General features: G+C 39.6%; 1 long non-coding RNA gene across 1 annotated transcript in view; it reads left to right on the top strand.

The window, feature by feature from the left end:
* The first annotated feature begins 7,991 nt into the window (after window positions 1-7,991).
* LOC137502945 (uncharacterized) overlaps window positions 7,992-21,454 on the top strand; it is a 51,396-nt gene continuing 37,933 nt past the window's right edge. Inside the window, exons 1-3 of the long non-coding RNA XR_011018939.1 lie at window positions 7,992-8,061; window positions 9,530-9,602; window positions 20,008-20,130. This is a non-coding gene — a long non-coding RNA (uncharacterized lncRNA). The remainder of the gene's footprint in view (window positions 8,062-9,529; window positions 9,603-20,007; window positions 20,131-21,454) is intronic.

Raw genomic sequence — 21,454 nt, forward strand, 5'->3', positions numbered from 1 at the left:
ACCAACAATCCGTGCTAATCTTACTACTCTATGAAGCCATTTCATCCCTGCCTTCCCACTATACTTCACCATTTCAGGTCTAATTTCATCTATTCCTGCTGCTTTATGACAATGGAGTTTATTTACCATCCTTTCCACTTCCTCAAGCGTAATTTCACCAACATCATTTTCCTCCTCCCCATGAACTTGGCTGTTCGCAATACCACCAGGAAGATTTCCTTTTACGTTGAGAGAATGTTCAAAATATTCCCTCCACCTCTCTGCCTTCGGGCAGAATAACCCTTACCTTACCTCTCTAGTGATTCCCTGAGATCTATTATGAGCTCACCTGAATTACCCAAAACACTGTTCATTTCCTTTTTTTCCTCCCTTCCTAAGATTATTACTGTCCAGAAAGGTTTCCCTGCTGCTTGACCTAGCCTTTCCATGTTATTACCAAAATCTTCCCATAACTTCTTTTTGGCTTCAACAACTATTTGTTTCGCTCTGTTTCTTTCATCTATGTACAATTCCATGTCTGCATCAGCCCTTGTTTGGAACCATTTCTGATAAGTCTTCTTTTTACGTTTACAAGCTGCTTTCACTTCATCATTCCACCAAGATGTTCGCTTTTTCCCATCTTTACACACAGTTCTTCCTAGGCATTCCCTTGCTGTTTCTACTACAGTATCCCTGTATGCCATCCATTCTCTTTCTATGTCCTGAATCTGCGTACTGTCTACTGTTCGAAACTTCTCACTAATCATATCCATGTACTTGTGTCTTAATTTCCTTATCCTGGAGATTTTCTACCCTTATTCGTTTGCAGACAGCCCCTTTCAAATAAATAATAAAATTAATTAAAAATGAATTTAATTAATAAAATAATAATATTTATTTATAAGTTAACTCTCTGTATTTATATTTCATGCTATAGATGTAATGTACATAATTCCAGCTGCCACTGTTTTCATTCAACCTAGTGACCTTGAAAACTATGGATTCAGCACTAATTTCGGGCATTTTGGACATTTTCTTTTTTTTCCCCCTTGTCAATCCCCATGCTGATGGAGGCTGAACTTTGACTTAAACAGCAGCGAGAGTATCACAGTTCATCTCAGCAACCCTGAAAACCATAGATTTGACAGTGATATCGGTCATTTTTTATCATTTTTACATGTCTCCCTAATGGTGTTAGGGGTGTCTTACCCCCACAGTATTTTTTCACATAGTAATTCAAATGTGTACCAAGTTTGGTTGAGAGCTATGCTGGAACATATACACATTCATCCATAATCTCAAACATTTTGAATGTTTTCTTTTTTCATCCTTTCTCACCCCTAATAGCAATGGGCATCTGGAGTATACAATTCATTTCAGAGACTCCGAAAACTGTAGATTCAACACATATATTAGTCATTTTCGGTTATTTATACATTTCATGCCCTTCTCTAGGAGTGTCTTGCCCCCATAGGTTTTTGTTGTCAGTTACAGTAGTAACTCATATAAGCCACATATTGTCGCAGAAACATTATTCCATCTAAACGAACAATCCAAAACTGACAGATTACAGAAGATTGAAAGACGAATTGGAAGAACTTGTATCAATAAATGCTATCAAAAAGATGGGCAATGGCGAATAGTACTCATTACTGATACCATGCGCAAGAAAAGACTAGGGTACTTTGGCCACATCCTGAAAACGCCAGATTCATGACTTCTGAAACAGCTAGTGCAGTACAATCCTGCTTCAAAAAATACTACAACTGGATGCAGATGGATAAAACAAATTAGGGAGGATTTGAAAGAAATTGGGCTTACACCCAATGACACTATGGATAGGAAAAAAGTAAATAAAACTCTTAAAAATATGACTTTCCACTTTACACCCACAAAGAAGAAAATCCCAACTAGAATATTTTCTACATAAAAAAGGGCAAGGATATTACCACGTATGAAGAAGTATTGGGAGGACTGCAAGGCTCGGACAGTTCCTACCAAGAAATCGACAAACCAAGGGGTTGATTAAAGTGATTCAATCTGGTCTGGAAAGAAGAAGAAGAAGTAACTCATATGTGTACCAAGTTTGATTGAAATTGCTCCAGTGGTTTAGGAAATGTGGCATTTATATATATATATATATACTCTTACACAGGTAGACCTCATTATACGCCTTTGTTACGTTCCAGGTTATAAGAATTTGTTACGTTCCGCGGAATTGCTGCGCATACCGAATTCACGTAAATCGAGAGTCATTTTATGTGTATAATATAGGGTTAAGTTTCCGTTTACTCATGTATTAAGTAAAAAATAGCAGCAGTTCTTAGTATTTTTACAAAAAAATACCATTATCATGCTTATAAAATGGATTTTAATGCAAAATTTATACACTTAAAAATTTAACACTGAAACACACAATAATAAACTAAAACGTTTCATTAAATCTATCTACATACCCTAAATAGGCTCTGGATCATCTACATCAGAAGAATTTGATAATGCTGCAGTCGATTCAGTTTCTGTTGCAGATTTCCTTTCGTGAAAATACTTTGTGGCTGAAGTGTTCTCGCTAGGCGTTTGATATTCGTTTGAAGTGCCTCATTGTTTTGCAAAGAAATGTTTAATTGCTGACAGCATAGTCTTCTTTGCCAGTTGATTTTACAGCTCCTTGTAACATTTAAGACAATGTTCAACTTCTCTCTTCGCTATTGCACTCCTTACTTCTTCAGGGTCATGTTCTTCAAAAATTGCCATTGCAGCATCGATCATTTTCTTCGTTGTCAGCTTTCTAAGAGGCTGAACTCCCTCGACTTCTGTTTCTTATTTATTACTATTCTCACTCAAAATGATCAAATCTTGGTTGCTTAGATCTTCGGAATGAGAATTTAGGAGGTCACACACATTCTCTTCATCAACATCAGTGAATCCAATCTGCCGTGCCATGTCCGCATTTTCTCTCCTTGCACTGGTGACATCACTGATCACTTCGTCATCCAGCACTGACACAGCATTGGGCCACAGTTTCCTCCATACACCATTCATACATTTTGGAGTAATGGCAGTCCATGTGTCTCTAATAATATCAATCGTCATCTTAATACAGGCGAACCTGCGCTAACGGACACCTCTCTATATGGACTTTTTCCACAGAACCAATATTATATGACATAAGACACATGTTAAATAAGCCTCATTTAAGTGGACACCTCAAAGTACGGACAGCGGACTTCACCACTAGCCTCGTTCACTTGTCTTAAGCTGACACGTTACGCATTCCAAGACGCTTTCTTTAGACAAAGCTGTGCCATTTTTTCCTCTTAATAGCATTCTGCAGACATACGTGAATTCCTTTTCAATGTTTGCACAGTTTAGAGTCCAAGGAAGAGAGAGATGAAACATACATAGGAAAGCTGAAATAGCGGTGAAGTTAATTGTTCCGCACAGGGCTCTTTCCAAACCTTGTCATCTTGTGTTTTAATTAGCATACATTCTGAGAATTCTAGTTGCCTGGGAATGCTACCAGTGACTGCTTACTCACAAGTTACCAAGGGATTTTCCAGCATATCGTGCATCATTTCGATGATAACTCAGATTTTCGCTGATAAGGTCAAGGTCAGATAGTTCACTTAAACATGACAAGGAAGAGACTTTCATGTGCTGATTGTTGATGCAGGAATACCATAGCATTTAATTCGCCCAGTAAAGTAGAAATGACGTGCATGGTTAGATCTCTAGATGAGAAAAAGTACTGCAAAAGGATTTTCAGTGAAAAAAGGCTCCCTTAAAAATTAAACTGCAGGAAACACTGTCGGCAGCCCTGAAGATGGTTTTCCGTGGTTTCCCATTTTCTCACCAGGCAAATGCTGGGGCTGTACCTTAGTTAAGGCCACGGCCACTTCCTTCCCATTCCTAGCCCTTTCCTGTCCCATCGTCACCATAAGACCTATCTGTGTAGGTGCGACGTAAAGCAACTAGCAAAAAAAAAAAAAAAAAAAAAAAAAAACTGTGGAAAAACACAATTGTGGAGAATAAAAGTGACATTTTAAGTGAGTGGGACGAAAATAGGAATCGGGGAATGAAATGAAAGAGGGAGTCAGTTTTCGCAGAAGTGAATATTGTGGTATATGAGTGGTTCAGATGTTAAGAGTTATAAATTTCATGTTGTTGGTCCGTATTGAACTGAGAATAACATATGAGTAACAACACACTAAAGGTTTCCACCTATTCAATACAAAATATATTCACAATATTTTAAAATTACATGGAACTAGTTTCGACCCATCTAGGGGTCATCATCAGCCATATCAAATATTGTGAATATATTTTGTATTGAATAGGTGGAAACCTTTAGTGTGTTGTTACTCATATGGTTCAAATGTGTTCGAACAAACAACCTGTGGGTGAGTGGGCCAATGTCACAAGAAAAAGCATGAGAAATTGCAAATAACTTGAAAGTTGAGGTTAATTGAATAAACAATTTGTGTGTCACTCTGGGTCATTATTTCTTTTTCAAGATCATTGCAGTGAAGGAAAATGTGTAAATGAGTACAGCCAGCAAAATGAATACTTTCCAAAGCTGTAATGAATGCAAATACTGTAAAATCACTTGAAATATCTCTTAGGAAAATATTTAGTTAGACATTATTTAGAATAATCAAAATAAACATGTATGCTTATATTTAAGGCGCATGTTCTTTGCCATTAAAATGTTTGATTAATTTTTACAACCTTGTTTTAGCAGACACCTCTCCTAACGGGCATTTTTCCACGGAACCGACGGTGTCCACAGAAGAGGGGTTCGACAGTGTTAAAGTGTCGCCAGAAAAATCTTGATGGTAAGTTCGTCATTCACATCACATTCTTCTATGAGATTGGAAAAAGTTTTCTGCAGATAGTATGCCTTGAATGTAGAAATAACTCCCTGCTCCATGGGTTGTAGGATAGATGTAGTGTTCGGTGGCAGAAATAGGACTTCAGCGTTTATATTTGAATCAATAATGGAAAGTGAGTGGCTGGGAACATTATCGATGAGGAGGAGGAGAATTTTGAAAGGAATTTTTCTTTCTCACAGTAGGCCTTCAATTCCGTATTCAGTTCATTAACCCTCTGGTGGGCGCGCCTGAAGAAATTACAGACGGGCGCACGCCGCATGGAGTGCAGCTGCTTCAAAATATCACTGAAATTGCACATTTTTGGGGAAAATGTAAATAGGTAAGGCCGTTTTCACGAAGACGCGTTGCCAACTCATAACTGGAGTAATAATTGTTGGGGGGCTGATGACCTAGATGTTAGGTCCCTTTAAACAACAGTCATCATCATCAATAGTTGTTTGTGGTAACGATTCGGTTCGAATGTTGTATTGAAACATTCATTATTTTTACAGTGTCAAATAGTTTATTGGACGTCACAAAAGGACCTGGTTTCTGAATTCCGCTCAAAATTAGATATATAATATGTTTTGCTGTCACACTAGGCGTATATTTTATGCTGTATGGCCGGTTTGTTTGGCATATACTGCACGAAACCCCAGTGCACTCGAAATCCTACGAGCATTTTGTCTACGGTGATAAACTCACTATGCGAATAATTCAGTTGACAATTGTTCAGGAAGCTTGTATGCTATTCCCTAATAGCTGCTAACTTATCACATTTTTATCATTCTTGACAAGTGTGCACATTATCAAATCAAAGTAGTCGCACCAAAAAAAAGAAACGCCTTGAGACTGAATACAGCTCTTTATATAGTCATACCAGTGCTGTCTACTTTCCATAGTTCTTCAGCGTATCTTCCTTTAACCCCATTAGAGTCATTTTTTCTATTCTCGTTTTATCGTTGCAGTCTCTCTCTCTCTCACGCACACACACACTTCATTGGTGGAGCGCAATTTGTCAGTAAAAATATTAGTTCATGAAACAATATTGTCTTAGATATCAAAATCAAAGAATTTTCTAAACGCATCAAGTTCAATTCTAGTATCCCTGGTAACTGGTTTTGGACCAGGAAATTTTTTATTATATTTGTCTGCCTAGTTTTGCTTGGTTCAGTGACCGGTCTACTACACCAGGTTGTGTCTTCAGTCTTTACCAAACAAAATCTGAAATCATCTCCGTTGTCAGGTTCACCTGCTTCCAAATCCACTTGCTAAACCGTATCACTATCTTCTCCTTCCTCCTCCATCACAACTACTTGTCCGTGATCGTCATCCTCGTCTCCGTCCTCGTCCATGCAGAATTCAGGTTGAAGATCTAGATCATCATCGGAAAGTACTAGAAGGACTTAATGAATGTCCTCCATAATTGCCAATCTTTCAGCCCTTTCAAAATAAATAGATAAGTAATCTTTTGAATGTTTGTTTAGATCAAGAAACAATTCACGAACAAAACAAATGGAATCTCCTGTGTTACGGGAATGAAATCTATCTGAAACATATTTGCTCATGTGAAAAATGATATTGAAATGTTCATAGCGGAAGAGTTATGCGAACAATACTTACATTACAACGTTCGATCAGCATAAACAATAAAACAAGCACACACGGAGCGAACATGTCCTTCACCAAGTGCGAAAGAAACTGTTGTGGGAGAGGGCGCGTGCTTCACTCAGTGCGGCGTCGTGGTAACTGTCAACTTCCACAGCCCATAGACGACTGATAAGAGGCAGATAAGCGGTCAGTTGAGTTGAAATCTAGTGGTCGTATATTGAACATAGCATACCTTGGCTCCCAAGACAGGAAATAACTACATACGTTCATCTGTAAAGTGAAAACAAATGAAGTTGCCGCACAAAACAGTCACTGAAAATAGCAGAAGTCATTCAACCTTTTTTATTCCATCTCCAATGGACTCCCAGTCTGTTCTTGTCACAACCTTTTATTGCCCTAGGATTTTGAGAGTGGTAGATCATAAGGGGTTTTACTTTCCAGTCCCCTACAGCATTTCCTCCGAAAAGAAGGGTGCATCAGTTCTTGGCAGCCTTAAATCCTGGCGCTGTTTTTTTCTTCAATAGAAATGAACATGCGGCTAGGCATGTGTTTTCCAAAAATAATCCCGTTTCATGAAGGTTGAAAATCTACTTTGCATTATAGCCTTTTTCTGTCACAATTTTTTTAAACCTCTTTTTAAATTCCTCTGCTCCAACTTCATCTTCCGCAGCAGCCTCTTCTGTCATTTTAATGTTGTGAAAGCCAAAACGGTGCTAGAAGCGATGAAACCAACCTAAGCTCGCCCAGAAAGGTGCTGGATCGTCCTCTTCTTCTGTTAACTCTACATACAAGCTCTTGGCTTTAGCTTGAATAGCAGCTCCAGAAAGAGGCATGTGTTGGTTGTGATGCTCAATCCTTGCTCCTCAATCAATGCTTAGCATTTTTTCCGTTCTTTCCACTGCTTCTGAGCGAGATTTGGTCACTCTAGTCACAATTTAGGAGAATATTGAGCAGTTTTTGAATTGATTCCGCATTGGCACAAATAGTTCTCACAGTAGATTAACCAAGTCCCAAAGCACGCTGAATGTCAACAATACGCTCACCTTTCTCATAGCGATCCAAAACTTGTAACTTTTTTCTAACATCTTTCACACACGCTTCCTTCCTTCGACAGGCACACTTTCTTTCCTTTTACCCAGCATTTTAAACACGAAACCTGTCAATTGCAACTTCACATCTCTACTGACCGGAACTGGCAATTCACGCCTCGACAAACACACAAAAGAGACGCGTAGAGATGGTGCTGGCCTCGTTTAACCTTGGCGCACAATGTAGTGTATGTTACAGTGTTTGCCACACTTGTCTGCATCCGCCGTAAGGCATTACAGCATCCACGTACTGTTAACAGATGGCAGCACTAGACTTAAAACCAAAATCGCATATAACGGGGTTTACCTGTATTAAGAACCTTCTGTAGTGGGGAGTACTTTGACATTCCTAGAAATAGAACAGACATCTGATTAATGGTGTAAGATCCCTTTTGTGGATTTTTTATCATAATTAATATTTTTTGGTTTATTATAGGTCAGCGGGTCTTCTCTCAGATGCCACCAGCAGAATGGACTTGGAACCTCCAGATTGGTGGAGTTTTAATTTTTAAGTGAGTACTTGTAAATTGTATTTTATTTAACATTTTTGGAACCTCCAGATTGGTACAGGGTGAGTCAGAAATACGGCTACTGTATGTGTTTGAGCGATTGCTTATGCTTAATTATAACTCTTACAGATAAAAGAATGACCCCTTCGAAAGTCAAGGCCTGGCACTATCAACACACAACAATGTAACAAAAAGCATCAACAATATCGATTCACATAATTGCCTCAAACTGCTGACCATTAACAGCATAGTCAACAGCACTTTGGAAGATCACTGATTGCTTTTTTGATACGTGAACTATGGTATAGCAGAAATTTCTTCCAAATTACTGTTTGCAGCACGTCGATGTCTCGTGGTTTTCAAGCGTAAACTTTCTCCTTTAAATGCCCACACAACCAGTAGTCACAGGCTGTGAGATCGGGAGATCAGGCTGGCTATTCTGTCGGCCCTCTCCTCCTGACCCATCAGTTTGGTGATTCGCGACTCAGTATTTCCCTCACCGCAGCAGCGTAGTGAGGGGGTGTACCGTCCTGCTAGAATATGCATTGTTGGTGCTGAACACTTTGCATCACTGGCACCACAACTTCATTGAGGATTTCACAGTAACGTTCACTGCTAACTCTCTCTCCCAAAATTCGCATGCCTAGCAATCCTTCCCATCCAATCATTGCCCAAACTGTCACTGATCCACATTTCGTACGCTTTTCTTGAATGACTTTAGGATTTTCTCTCGCATAATAATGAGAGTTGCATCGATTAACATTCCCATTCACCTGAAAAATGCAATTTTTTTGTACTGACACTCACGATTTCACATTCCCATATGACAATTCACACAGTTGCATCCGCCTGTCAGGATCATCTTCACTCAATTCATGAACACGAATTGGCTTGAAAGTCCTGTACTTCTCTCGTCTCAAAACACAAGAGATACTTGATTCACTAATGTCAAGTTCACCTGCACCTTGGCGTATTGATTTCCGGGGGCTGTTCCCGAATGCTTCCTCGATCCTTTCTGTTGTTACTGCATCAGTGCTGCTGCGAGGTCTTCCACGAGGTTTTGCCTTCTAATGTTTCCCGTTGTCACCCGTTGTTGTCTCGCAGCCTCACAATCATTTTGAAAAGCAATCGCCTGTGCAGCTTGTGGCTGCACGTTCAGCACCATTTGGGTTAACAGTGTAACCAGTTTTGTTGTTACATGGTTGTGCGTCGATAGTAAGGAGCCTTGACTCTCGGACGGTGCCATGCTTCCATCTGTAAGAGTTATAATCGATCGGACATGTAGCCGTATTTCTGACTCACCCTACACTTGTAAATTGTATTTTATGAAACATAAACAACCATCTGTAGAGGACAGTTCTTAAGACAATCCTCTATTCAATGAAAATGCATCTGTCATGTGGTATAAAAACCTCTTACATGAATTTTCTTTTCATCATAACTAATAGGCCTATATTTTGGTTTATTATAGGTCAGCACATCTTCTATCAGTTGGCAACAGAATGGACTTGGAACCTCCAGATTGGTGAAGTTTTAATTTTTAGGTGAGTACTTGTAAAATGGATTTTTATTAACACGTTAGCTGCCATGGGAGTCCAATTGGACCAACAGTATTTATTAATACCTATACTGTAGCCACAACAGCTGGTTGCTATTATTTAATTTTTTTTTTTTTTTTTACAAAGCTGGCTCCCAATGAAGATAGCCCCAAAGGACTCAATATACCCACCATGACAATAATAATTAACGTTAAAATCATAATTACAATATTAAAATATAACAATATGATATAAATTTCAAACAGCACCTAGAGGTGTGGATAAGGATGGTGATTCAGACATTGACAACTCTTCTTTAGTAGTATGGTGATTATCTCACCTCGTACGGAAGTTGGAATGTGATTTTTTTTAAATACCTCAACAACAAAAAGTGATAGCACCTCCTATCAGTAGACCTATTATACCAACGCATTTGAGCTTATATCTGTCTTAGAAATAATTAACAGTAGGTTCATAGGTAGCTTTCTTTTCTTTATCCACCTCCTCAGCTTGTTGAAAACCAGCCTCGAATCGGACGGAAGGTTCAATAATTATGCCATGCCTATTCTCCGGACCACCTTTTGAACAGGCTAAAGCGGAAGTAACGTCATTGCCTCGTCACACTCGCCGTTGTTGCCAAATGAACCGGCGCGTGATTCAGAGTTGTACTCCAGCACTATAATACAGCACAGCTCAAGGATTGTACGTCGAGTGCATTTAAAAGAACTAATACTTGGAACGTATGCGTGTTAGAATCCCCATACATTCTTTTAACGGCGTACATCTTCAAGCATTTGATTTACTGACTTACATTTTTAATGTACTAACTACAATTTCACGCGTAAAGCATTGCGAACGAATTCTTTTGACATACACAGTAAGCCTTATATTCATTAAATTATTATTATTATTATTATTATTATTATTATTATTATTATTATTATTATTATTATTATTGTTATTATTGTTATTATTATTATCTAAATATATGGCCTGATTCCATTCTAATTAATCCATTCCAAGTACTTGAAATGAGCCTGCCGGAGAGGGCTGACATGCTACTCACGAGCGATTGATGACTAAGCGAGAGAAGTTATGATTGTGTACTCGTACTAGAATTGAAACTTACAGGGGAAGTTGGGGATCCAGGCGAAAACCTGTCCCAACTCCGCTTTGTCCAGCACAATTTCAATAAATTATTACAAATTAATTTTTATAAAACATATTATTATGTATTATTAGTACATCATGCAGGAGGTTTGAGCGTCAGCTTACCTTGTTCCACAGTAGTTAATCTATATCGCTATCAAGTGACTGCACACCCAAGTCGGAATCAGAGTCGGGGTCAGCACACGAGGTATCATAGCTGGAGCTGTCATCGTTGAGATCGATCACAATCTTGTAGTGAAGACGTTCTGTGAGGCCATCAGCTTCCCACATGCGATTCTCCGTCTGTTTCACGTGTTCTACTTAATTTTGCCATTGTTCCAAAGTCACTTTACGTATTCCTTCTCGCATTAATTGTTCCACTTCTGGGAGCTTGTAACATTCGTTGTTAGCCGCAATGTATCCCTTCACGTGGCTCCACACAAGTTCTGTGGGATTTAGCTCGCAGTGATATGGAGGGAGACGTAACACCTCATGACCTGCAGCTTCTGCCAGATTGTCAATGCGATAGTTGGCATCATAATTTGCATGGATTTTATTGAGTATTTCCACAAGTTCAAGTTTATTCATAGATGGTTCCCAAATAATATTTTTCTCTGTCAACCAAGCCTTAATAACAGATTTCGTGGCACTTTTTGTGGGCACACGCTCGATTTGCACCGAGTGATCAGAAGCATTATCTAGGACAATAACTGAATTAGGTGGTATGTTCGGTAATAGTTGGTTCGTGAAATATTCCTCGTATTGCTCACAGTCCATTTCTCCATGATAGTTGCCTGTCTTCTTAGCCACGAATATAAGTTCTGCTCCCTCAACGAACCCACATTCAGTCCCTGTATGAATCAGCAGTACACGCCCCCCCTTTGCCCGAGGGTGCCTTGCTACCTGTGGTGAGGCCCTCCCTCCATGCCTGCGTGTCTGTCTTAACCCATTCGCCTCACATTTAAATACCGTAGGAGTTCACTAAGAAATCACATTTAAATACTGCTCTACGGCCGTCGTCATCACACTGTTATTTAGAAAATCATACAAAACCAACCAGTAAATATTCCTTTCTGAAAATTTGCATGCATAATAAAGAAGTAATAAACTTACCAATGCCGCTATTTTAGTACGTCTGCTTGGTGTGGTACACCTCAAAACATTCTTCTAAGTGAAGAGCTACGCCACACTTTTTGCACTGCCAGCAACTTTCGCTTCTTTTACCCCGGCTGTAGCACACAACACACCTTCTTGTGACTTTTGATTTCTTCTCTGTAGGGGGAATATGCATGGGAAAGTGGGCCCATGATTTAGCTTGTAATCTGGTTGGGGTGGTGCTCGCTGAAGGTTACACAGTGAAGGAATTGAAAATACACATATCCAGGAGGTAAAAGAATATTTTCCTATATCCTTTCACTGTGCGTCGCATGACGGGGAACAGAGCTGTAACCTGATCCTGAAGGTCAACACCACTCATCCCCTTCTGATATTCAAGGCCACACTTGGGCTTCATCACTTCTTCCCTCGGGGTTTGTCCTCTCTTTCGTCTGAGTTTGCCTGTCCCTGTCATGTCAGCTGATTTGTGTTTAGTGGTGAGAAAGCAAACGTCCTTGTTATCTTTCCACTTCACACACAACATACTGTTGGCAGCCCACGTCTCATACTCTCCACGTTTTAGTTTTGTCTTACTGATATCGCGAGGCATGTCTTTTCGGTTCTGTCTAACAGTTCCAATTACATTCATCTGCTTGTCGTGTAGCCTTTTGAATAAATCTGGGGAAGAATACCAGTTATCTAATGTATGTCCTCGGCCTAACAAGGGTTCACACATATTGAGAACAACGTTTGTACTTGCTGGCAGACTTGGATCCGTTACATCATCACCTACATAAATTTTGAAAGACAGACAGTAGCCAGAACTTGATTCACAAATTTTGTAAATTTTTATTCCAAACCTAGAACGTTTAGACCTATTACACTGGACATATGAAAGGCGGCCTCTGAATTTCATTAGACTTTCATCTAGAGCTATGTCTGTGAAGGTAAATATAATTCTGAAAATCTGGAGCAGAAATGTTGTATTATAGGCCTAATCTTTCTTAGTTTGTCACTACTATTGACTTGTTCATCGTCAACAAAATGTAAAAATCGTGAAATTATAATAAATCTTCCCCTGCTCATGGTTTCACGAAAAATAGGAGTGTTTATACACCTATTTTTACTCCAGTATAACTGTATTCTTGACTTTCGCACTTGTGACATTAGTATAACTAATGCAAAATATGCCCTAATTTCGTCAGGTGTAGTCTCAAACCATTTGTCATCGTCTTTCAATTTTTTTCTGTCAGGATTGCTCAACTGTTTTGCTGCATATGAATTTGTCTCGACAGATATTTTGTCAAACAAAGGGTTCATGTATTCACAAAAAACTGAGAGTTCAGATAGTGGCTGTGTATCAAACTTTTTCAATAAATTTTCACTAACCCCACTGTATTCGCTAAACTTATGTACAACAGGTTTATTGTCACTTTTTGTCCAGTTCCAGTCAGTCAAGTTAGTCTGTGCCGAGGTACGAGCTCGTTTCGAAAGACTCGGCACACCGTCGTTATTTGCTTCACTTTCTGTGTCATCAGAACTATTATACGCATCGCTAGTACTCGAACTAAGGACTTCAGGGTCTATTTCATCATCACAAATATCACTGCCTTCAATATCATTCTTCAGAACACTATCTATTAGCTTCCGTATTCCTTCTTCATCAACACCAGCATATCTGCTTGACGCCATGATGGCAACTGACAAGAGCGAAATTATGTGAATAAAGATTCTCTTATCTCTTGTTCCGGAAGTGTGCGAGAATCTGATGAAAGGGAAAAAACTGAAGCCACATGTGTAAACTTCAGCTCAGAATGCATACAAGTGGCGTACATGCATATGGATTGATGTACAGCTGTGCATCGCCGCGAGCAGAGCTCGTCATTTGATTCAAATGCCACGAGTAACTATGACGAGCTAGGGTCGTCAAATGATGCTATTGGGTTAATAGATGTATCAACCCAAACCCTGGACTTAGTGTGGCCGGCGTTTGCCCATGTCTCATCTGTGTACACTACGGCTTTTCCCTTGGCCCTTACTTTGCGAATACTGCGTAAATACCTATGACGCCAAGCAACAATGTCTTCCCTGTCAATTAACAATGATTCTCTCCTTCCCTTTATATACTTAAACCCCGTATCTAAAAGTAGCCTCCACATTGTTGTTTTAGAGAACTTTGGAAGTTCCTTGTCCTCATTAACAATTGATACCATTTTATTAAATGTCGCTAGATCGTTTGCCGTTCGAGTAAAGGAATCGTACTTCTGAAGACAAGTTACTTTCCTTTCTGTTCCTCTATGCTTTCGAGGTGTCCCCAACCCTTTTTCCGGTTTTATAATCTGCTTTTACCTTGAGCACGGTTGTATATGAAGCTCCCACAGCCTCTGCAGTCTGCCTCGCTGCTTCATGAACAGTAGTAATTCCGCCGTCAATAGTTTTTGCTTGGAAATGCTTATAAAGAGACAGAACCATGTTTCTCTCGCCGGACGTAAAAATCTTGCGTTTCTTCTTCAACTGATAACAGTCTGGTGAATTTTTGTTCAGATCCATTGCACAATAATATCCGATAATGAATAAGAAGAAACCTACAAACGTACAAGAGACTACAAGAATTATGAATTAGCACACAATACGCACATGCACTCTTTTTGTAAAAGCGAAGCACACTGATAAAATTCTCTCACTGCTGTTTTAAACAGACTATGATTGGAACTGCACCCACGTGTTCAAGACATCCACTGAGTAAGTAAGTATGGCAGCTCCGCACTGACGGCACTACTGCCAAAACTCCCGCTGAGTAGCGTGCCCCCTTACCCCCCCTCACCTACCATATGACAACACCGCAGGCGCTGCCCCAGTCGCCCGCGCCATCCCCTGGTTCATACACTCGCTTCCGCTTTAGTCTGCTCAAAAGGTGGTCCGGAGAATAGAGGTGTTAGATTATGCAGTAATATCAACTCTTCTAGTAGACCCATCTGAGGAAGTACATGGGATTTCTTCATCCACTTGTCACCCTTTTTGTTGCAAAGCATTAGCGATCTTAGACCTCGCCATGTGATGGCGTGAATTACGTAGTAATATTCCTCTATCACAGAATCCTAAGACATGTCCAAGTGATTCTTTCTCGGTTCAGTATGTGCGTTGATGATGTAATATTATCACCCAGTTTGGTCTGCTACACAGCCTAGAACATTTACAAAATGACGCAATAAGTGATGTTACTCATCGGGTCGGCATATGATTCTACATAGCACTGACAAAGATGAAATTGAGAATTAGAATTAATTAATTAATGACATTACAATGTATTTCAGCAGGCAAATGTGAATGAAAATGGATGGAAAAGGGACCCATTCCCTGTGGAAGGCTTACCAGCTCGGTGAGAGCCTGTGTTTGGCAGCCTAAGAAATTTTAATTGGCGGCTAGTCTTGGCCGGCCAACAGAGCAAAGCAAGTCTCTGTCCTCCAGGCCATACTCATTGGCGGTAGGCTATGACGTTTGGTTTCGGATCTCAAGTCAGCGAGCTCCCTGCTTACATCTAATTAAGCACTCATTTTCATAGACACTAACGTGCAATACACTTTGATGTTATGAAAGTAAGCGAACAATGTGGCTTGAAGTTCTTGCGCCAAATCTCCCGGGAAAGGCTAAAAAATGGCCGCTCCCCGATTAGGTCGGCAGTTTTATTTTAAGTGTTTGTAGTGAAATGAAATGGCATATATCTTTTAGTGTCGGGAGTGTTCAAGGCTTGCCAGGTGCAGGTCTTTTGAATTGACGCCCATAGGCGACCCATGCGTTGTGATGAGCTTGAAGATGACATACACCCAGACCCCGTGCCAAACGAATTAACCAATCCTGGTTAAAATTCGTGACCCTGCCGGAAATCAAACCCAGGACCTTTGTGACCAAAGGCCAGCATACTAACCATTTAGCCATGAAGCTGGACAGTACTTGTAATGACCAGAAATAAATGTGCCGAACCGATTAGGACTGCTGTTGTGAGCCCCTGAATATTAACATTTTTGCCTTGTTTATGGTTTATTATCAATACATGTGCACAATAAGATAGGAAATAAGAAGAAACCACGTTTCATTCAAAATGGCACTTACCAGGTGTATGCATAAGTCTTTTTCGGTTACACTAAGATATGGCGCCAACTAACAGTACGCAGCGTATGAATTTGACACAAATGTCAGTTTGTTCATCCAGAGGTGCCAACTGTTATGGATTGTCCGTAATGATTACGGATTTCACTTCGTTATCACGGCATTACAGTCGAAGGGGAAATTATTACAGAAAAGCAACATTGTCGCGATAAAATTAATTTCTACGAATAAAAGGAAAGAAGTAAAAAATGTTCAATCCCTTAGAGCATTACTGGTCAACCCTCATTTCAATGTTTGTAAGTTGGCAACTAAACATATTTGGCAGTTATTTGGTTGTCACTTCCGCGAGCGTTGTGAAATCACGGCCAGCTACATTGATATACGCTGCTCTCTTAGCTAGAATGACGCATCAAGTCGGCCGTGAGGTAGGCTCTACTCTTTGCTACTTGCTACTCCTTGCTCTGCTGCAATTCTCCAGTGCGCACATTCAGTGCGTAGAACGAGTGGTATATTTAGCGCATTTCAGTTCTAATTATCCTCGTCTTTGATTCAAAAAGAAGTGATTGGTTTTTTAAAATGAAGCAGAGCAATTGTCAAATTGCATCTTCTTCTAAGAAGACAGCAGTGTTACAGAAATATTGAGACAGTTACACAAAGGAATGGCCATGCCTACTTGCTTCTCGTGTTAGTGAAAACCACATTTTCTGCAGTGTGTGTTCGTGTGATTTCTCTGTGGCTCACGGTGGACGTGATGATTGCAGACGGCACATAGAATCCAAGAAACATCACACATACGGTGAATCAAAATTACAAAACCAGTCTGTTTCATCGTTCTTCGTAAAAGGTAATGAAACTGCGGTGACGAATGCCGAATTGCTGTTCACATCATTTCTTTTGGAGCATAATATTCCGTTATCAGTTTCAGATCACGCTGGAAATTTGTTTAGATCAATGTTCCCCGACTCTAAAATATCTCAGAAATATGGTTGTGCAAGAACTAAAACCTCTGCTTTAGTTCAATACACGGCATCTGAGGCAAAAAAGGAAATAAGTGAACTTTTGCAAATAACGCCTTTTTGGCTACTGATGGTAGTACGGATTCAAATGCAGTTAAACTTTATCCTATAGTTGTCTCTTTCTTTAATGCTCAGCGAGGCCAAATATCAACTCTTCTATTGTCATTGTTAGAGAGTACCGACAATACAGGTGAGGGAATTTTCTCTGTTATCAATAGTGAATTGTCTTTTTTAGCCATTCCATGGGAAAATGGCATTTCTTTTTCATCTGACAATACATACACAGTGATAGGGGCAAATAAAGGTGTTGCCAAATTTGTGAAGGACAGCCATTCTTCTGTTTATGTCCCAGGTTTTTCATGTCATCTCATACACATCTGTGCACAAAAAGCAGCAGCCCAATTGCCAGTCAATGTAAAGAACGTTTTGGTTCAGTTATATTACTATCTTGATAAGAGTTCTAAAAGGCAAAACACGTTGAAAGTTTATCAGGCTGTTTGTAGCACAGAGGGTCACAAAATTGTGAAATATGTTAGTACCCGTTGGCTCTCACTTCTTCAGTCTATTGATAGAGTTCTTGAGCAGCGGGAAGCTTTGACACTCATGTTTTGTAGTGAGACCCACCATAAAAATGAGACCACCAAGCAGTTTGAAACTGTGAAATCTTTCATACAAGACCCACACACAAAACTGTTTTGCTACTTTCTTCAGAGTACACTTCCTGTTTTTAACTCAGTGAATATATTTCTGCAACAAGATGCTCCATCCATACATCTGGAGGAACATTACTGGTCTTTTAACTGACCTATTGGTCAGATTTGTTCAGCCATGTTCTGTTCAGTCAGAATCTACCTCCCTTTTGAGTGTTGAATTCAAGAGGAGGAAATACCAGAAAGCCAACGCGGACTTGGTAATTGGAGGAAAAGGTAGGGCTTACTTGAAAGATAATGACTGTGATGAAGAGATGTTTTATAATTCTGTAAGAGAGTTTTATATGGCTGCTTGCAGTTACATTATCAGGAAATTTCCCCTTGATGATGAATTTCTTCACCATGCCGAAGTTGTAGACATCTCTCTCAGAATGAAGGTTTCCTATTCATCTCTTGAATACTTTGTTCGAAGATTCCCAACTTTGGTCAAAGAAAGTGAACATGACAAACTTGAAGAGGAATTTGCAGTTTACCAGTGTGATACTTTCCCGGAATATATTATACATGGACCTAACGTTGATGTGAATTGGGGCAACATTGCAGAGCTTAAAAATGAAAGTGGACAAATTAAGTATAAAACCTTAAGTAATGTTGTATTTGCAGTACTAAGTGTACCTCATAGTAACTCTCCCACAGAAAGAGTTTTCAGTGTTGTTAGGAAAAATCAGACAGAATTCAGGCGTATATTAAGTACATCCACTTTGGAATCGCTTATGGTTCTGAAGACGAAAATGTCATCTCAGGGGGAAGTATGTTTCAAGGAAACCTCCACTGAAAAGCAGCTACTGGATGCGAAACAATCTACAAAGAATTTTTTATCGCAGAACTAACAGGTAATGAGCAAATTTTATTATGTAGTATGATATACTTTAGAATACATTGCTGTAGGAAAGGGCACACGGGGTGCTTTGGATTTGACTTGTAAATGTTTACAGGGGAAAGGGGGGGTGGGGGTGCGCGCCCAAAATGGGAGTACTGATAGCCCCCTTCAAAGGTTGGCACCTCTGTCCATCTGACGTTAACTTACCAATACACACAAGTTGAGTCCGCCAAACACTAGCATCTGTATTGTATCGTTCAATGATCATGTCAACGTTTGTGCCTGAAAAAGAAAATTTGCGGTACGCATTGCTTTTCTTATTAATCAAAAGAAAAAGGCTGTGGAACGTCGTCATTTGCTGGTAGAAACATGTGGTGAACACACTCCATTGATTAGAACGTGTGAGGCATGGTTTCGACAACCTAAACGTGGTGATTTCAATGTGAAAGACAATGTGCGCTCTAGTAGACCACAAAAGTGTGAAGACGGACAGTTGCAGGCATTACTGGATGATGACAAAACTCAAACTCAACAGCAATTATTACAAGCATCAAATGTGTTACAAGAAACAATCAGCAGACATTTACGAGCAATGGGGAAAATCATTAAACTCGGTAAATGGGTCCCACGCGATTTGAATGAACGGCAAATGGAAAATCGCAAAGTAACTTTGTGAAATGCAGCTTCAATGCCACTGAAGAAAATCATTTCTGTACCGAATTGTGATGGGTGATGAAAAATGGATTTATCTTGAAAACCTGAAGCAGAGAAAATCAGGGCTAGTACATAGCAAAGCCGGTCCTTCAACACCAAGGCCAAATCGCTTTGGCAAGAAGACCATGCTTTGTGTCTGTTGGGACCAGAGCGGTATTGTGTATTATGAACTCTTGAAGTCTGGTGAAACCATTAATGCGAAACGCTGTCGCCAACAAATGATTAATTTAAATCATGCATTGATCGAAAGACGACCGGAATGGGCCAGAAAGTGATTTTGTTACACAACAATGCGCCATCTCACACAGCAAAACCATTGAAAGACACCTTGAAATCTCTTGGATGGGTCATCCTTCTGCACCTGCTGTACAGCGCCGACCAGGCACCATCTATCACCTCTTCGAATCAATAGGGCACGCGCTCGCAGAGGAAGTTTGAAAATGGCTCGGCGAATGGTTTGCTGCAAAAGACAAGCAGTTTTTCTGGTATGGTATTCATAACTGACCTGAAAGATGGGCGAATTGTGTAGAAGCCAATGGCCAATATTTTGAATAAACCAAAAAATGAATTTCCCTTGAAAATGACGTGTTGTCTTTACTACAAAAACCGGCAAAACCTTATGCATACACCTGGTAAGTGGGGTCACCAAATGTAGCACAGCAGCTAACTTGCTCAACACTAGAGGGCAGCACTTAAGACATTCCTAGAATTAGAAGTACTCACACCTCCAATATAGTGTGAAACATGCTTGAATGGATTTAAGAAAAATCATATTTGATAAGCCTAATTTTTTGTTATAGATCAGCCACTCCCCACCCTTGGAAAACTGGAGCTGGAAAATGCTGATGATGTCAGCCAGTCTTCTCTCACTTGCCAACAGAATGGACTTGGAATCTCCAGATTGGTGAAGTTTTCAAATTATGGTGAGTACTCCTTTTCATCAAATTTCCTGTTAATGACCTGTGATTCTTATAACAGTGTTGAGGAAACTATTATTTGCATATAAACAGCGATTGTTTTTTATTGATGTTTGCACTTGGTCAGGAATTATGTTGACTATTTATGTCACAAATATAGCCTGGAGGCAGGTGATCTGTAGAAAACTGGTTCATTAATGTAAGGTCATCGTCACCGAACCTGCCCTGTGATGCAAAAACTTTTCTCCCAGAAGTGGAGTGTTTATCGCAGAGATGAGAGAGATTTGATAGGAGGGGGAGTATGCATACTGGTGAAAGAAGAATTTGTAAGCTGTGAAAAAGTTAAGGATGAGAAACATGAAATTCTAAGTTTAAGGCTCATCTCTAAAATTAATAGGCAACTTGATGCTTTTGTGTTGTACGTATGTGGATGGGGTGATACTGACGCAGAATTATTTGATTAAATAATCAGCTATGTGGGGAACGACACAGAAACACAGGTGGTTGTCGCAGATGATCGCAGTATACCAAATGTTAACTGGGAAGGTAATGTGAATGATGGAAAACATGACCAACAAATGGTAACTAAGTTAATCTGCAAAGGACAACAAACAGAAATATTTAGTCATCAGTATGTAAAGATAATTTGATGTGAGGATAATATCCATGTAGACGAAGTTACTAATATTAGTGATTTACATATGATAACAAGGATATTTCCAGCTGATACCAGGTGGGGGTAAATATGGTTTCCCTCCGCTTCGTCCTGTTTCTCTACCATTCCTCATCCAGCACTTTGTTCCAGTCCAGGTTCCATTGTCTTTTTGATATTTACAAAAATATATGAAGGTTGAAAACAAGGAAGGCAGCTGAAATTGATAAGATTTCTGGGGATATTGAAGGAAATCGGTTGGCATAGTACTGTACCTGAAGCACTTACCAAAGGAGCTATACCAAATGAATGGAGAGTTCCTATGCTAGCCCCAGTGTACAAAGGAAAAGGTGATAATTAATTGACGTATTGTGTTGCATATAAGCTCTGGGAAAGCATTTTTTCTGATTATTTTAGACATGTTTGTGAAACTACTAACTGGTTTGATAGACGGCTCTTTGGATTTAGGAAAGGTTGTTCCAGTGAGGCTCAACTTGGAGGATTCCAGTAAGATATAGCAGATATTAGATTTAGGAGATCAAACGGATTACATCGATATTGACTTATTCAAGCCTTTTATAGGGTAGATTATGGAATCCTACTGATGAAGATGAGTGTTATTGGACTAGACGGAAGAATGATTGATAGAAAACAGATCTCAGAAAATTAGAATAAGTG

This window comes from Anabrus simplex, chromosome 13, assembly GCF_040414725.1.
Source record: "Anabrus simplex isolate iqAnaSimp1 chromosome 13, ASM4041472v1, whole genome shotgun sequence".
NCBI classification, from domain to species: Eukaryota; Metazoa; Arthropoda; class Insecta; order Orthoptera; family Tettigoniidae; genus Anabrus; species Anabrus simplex.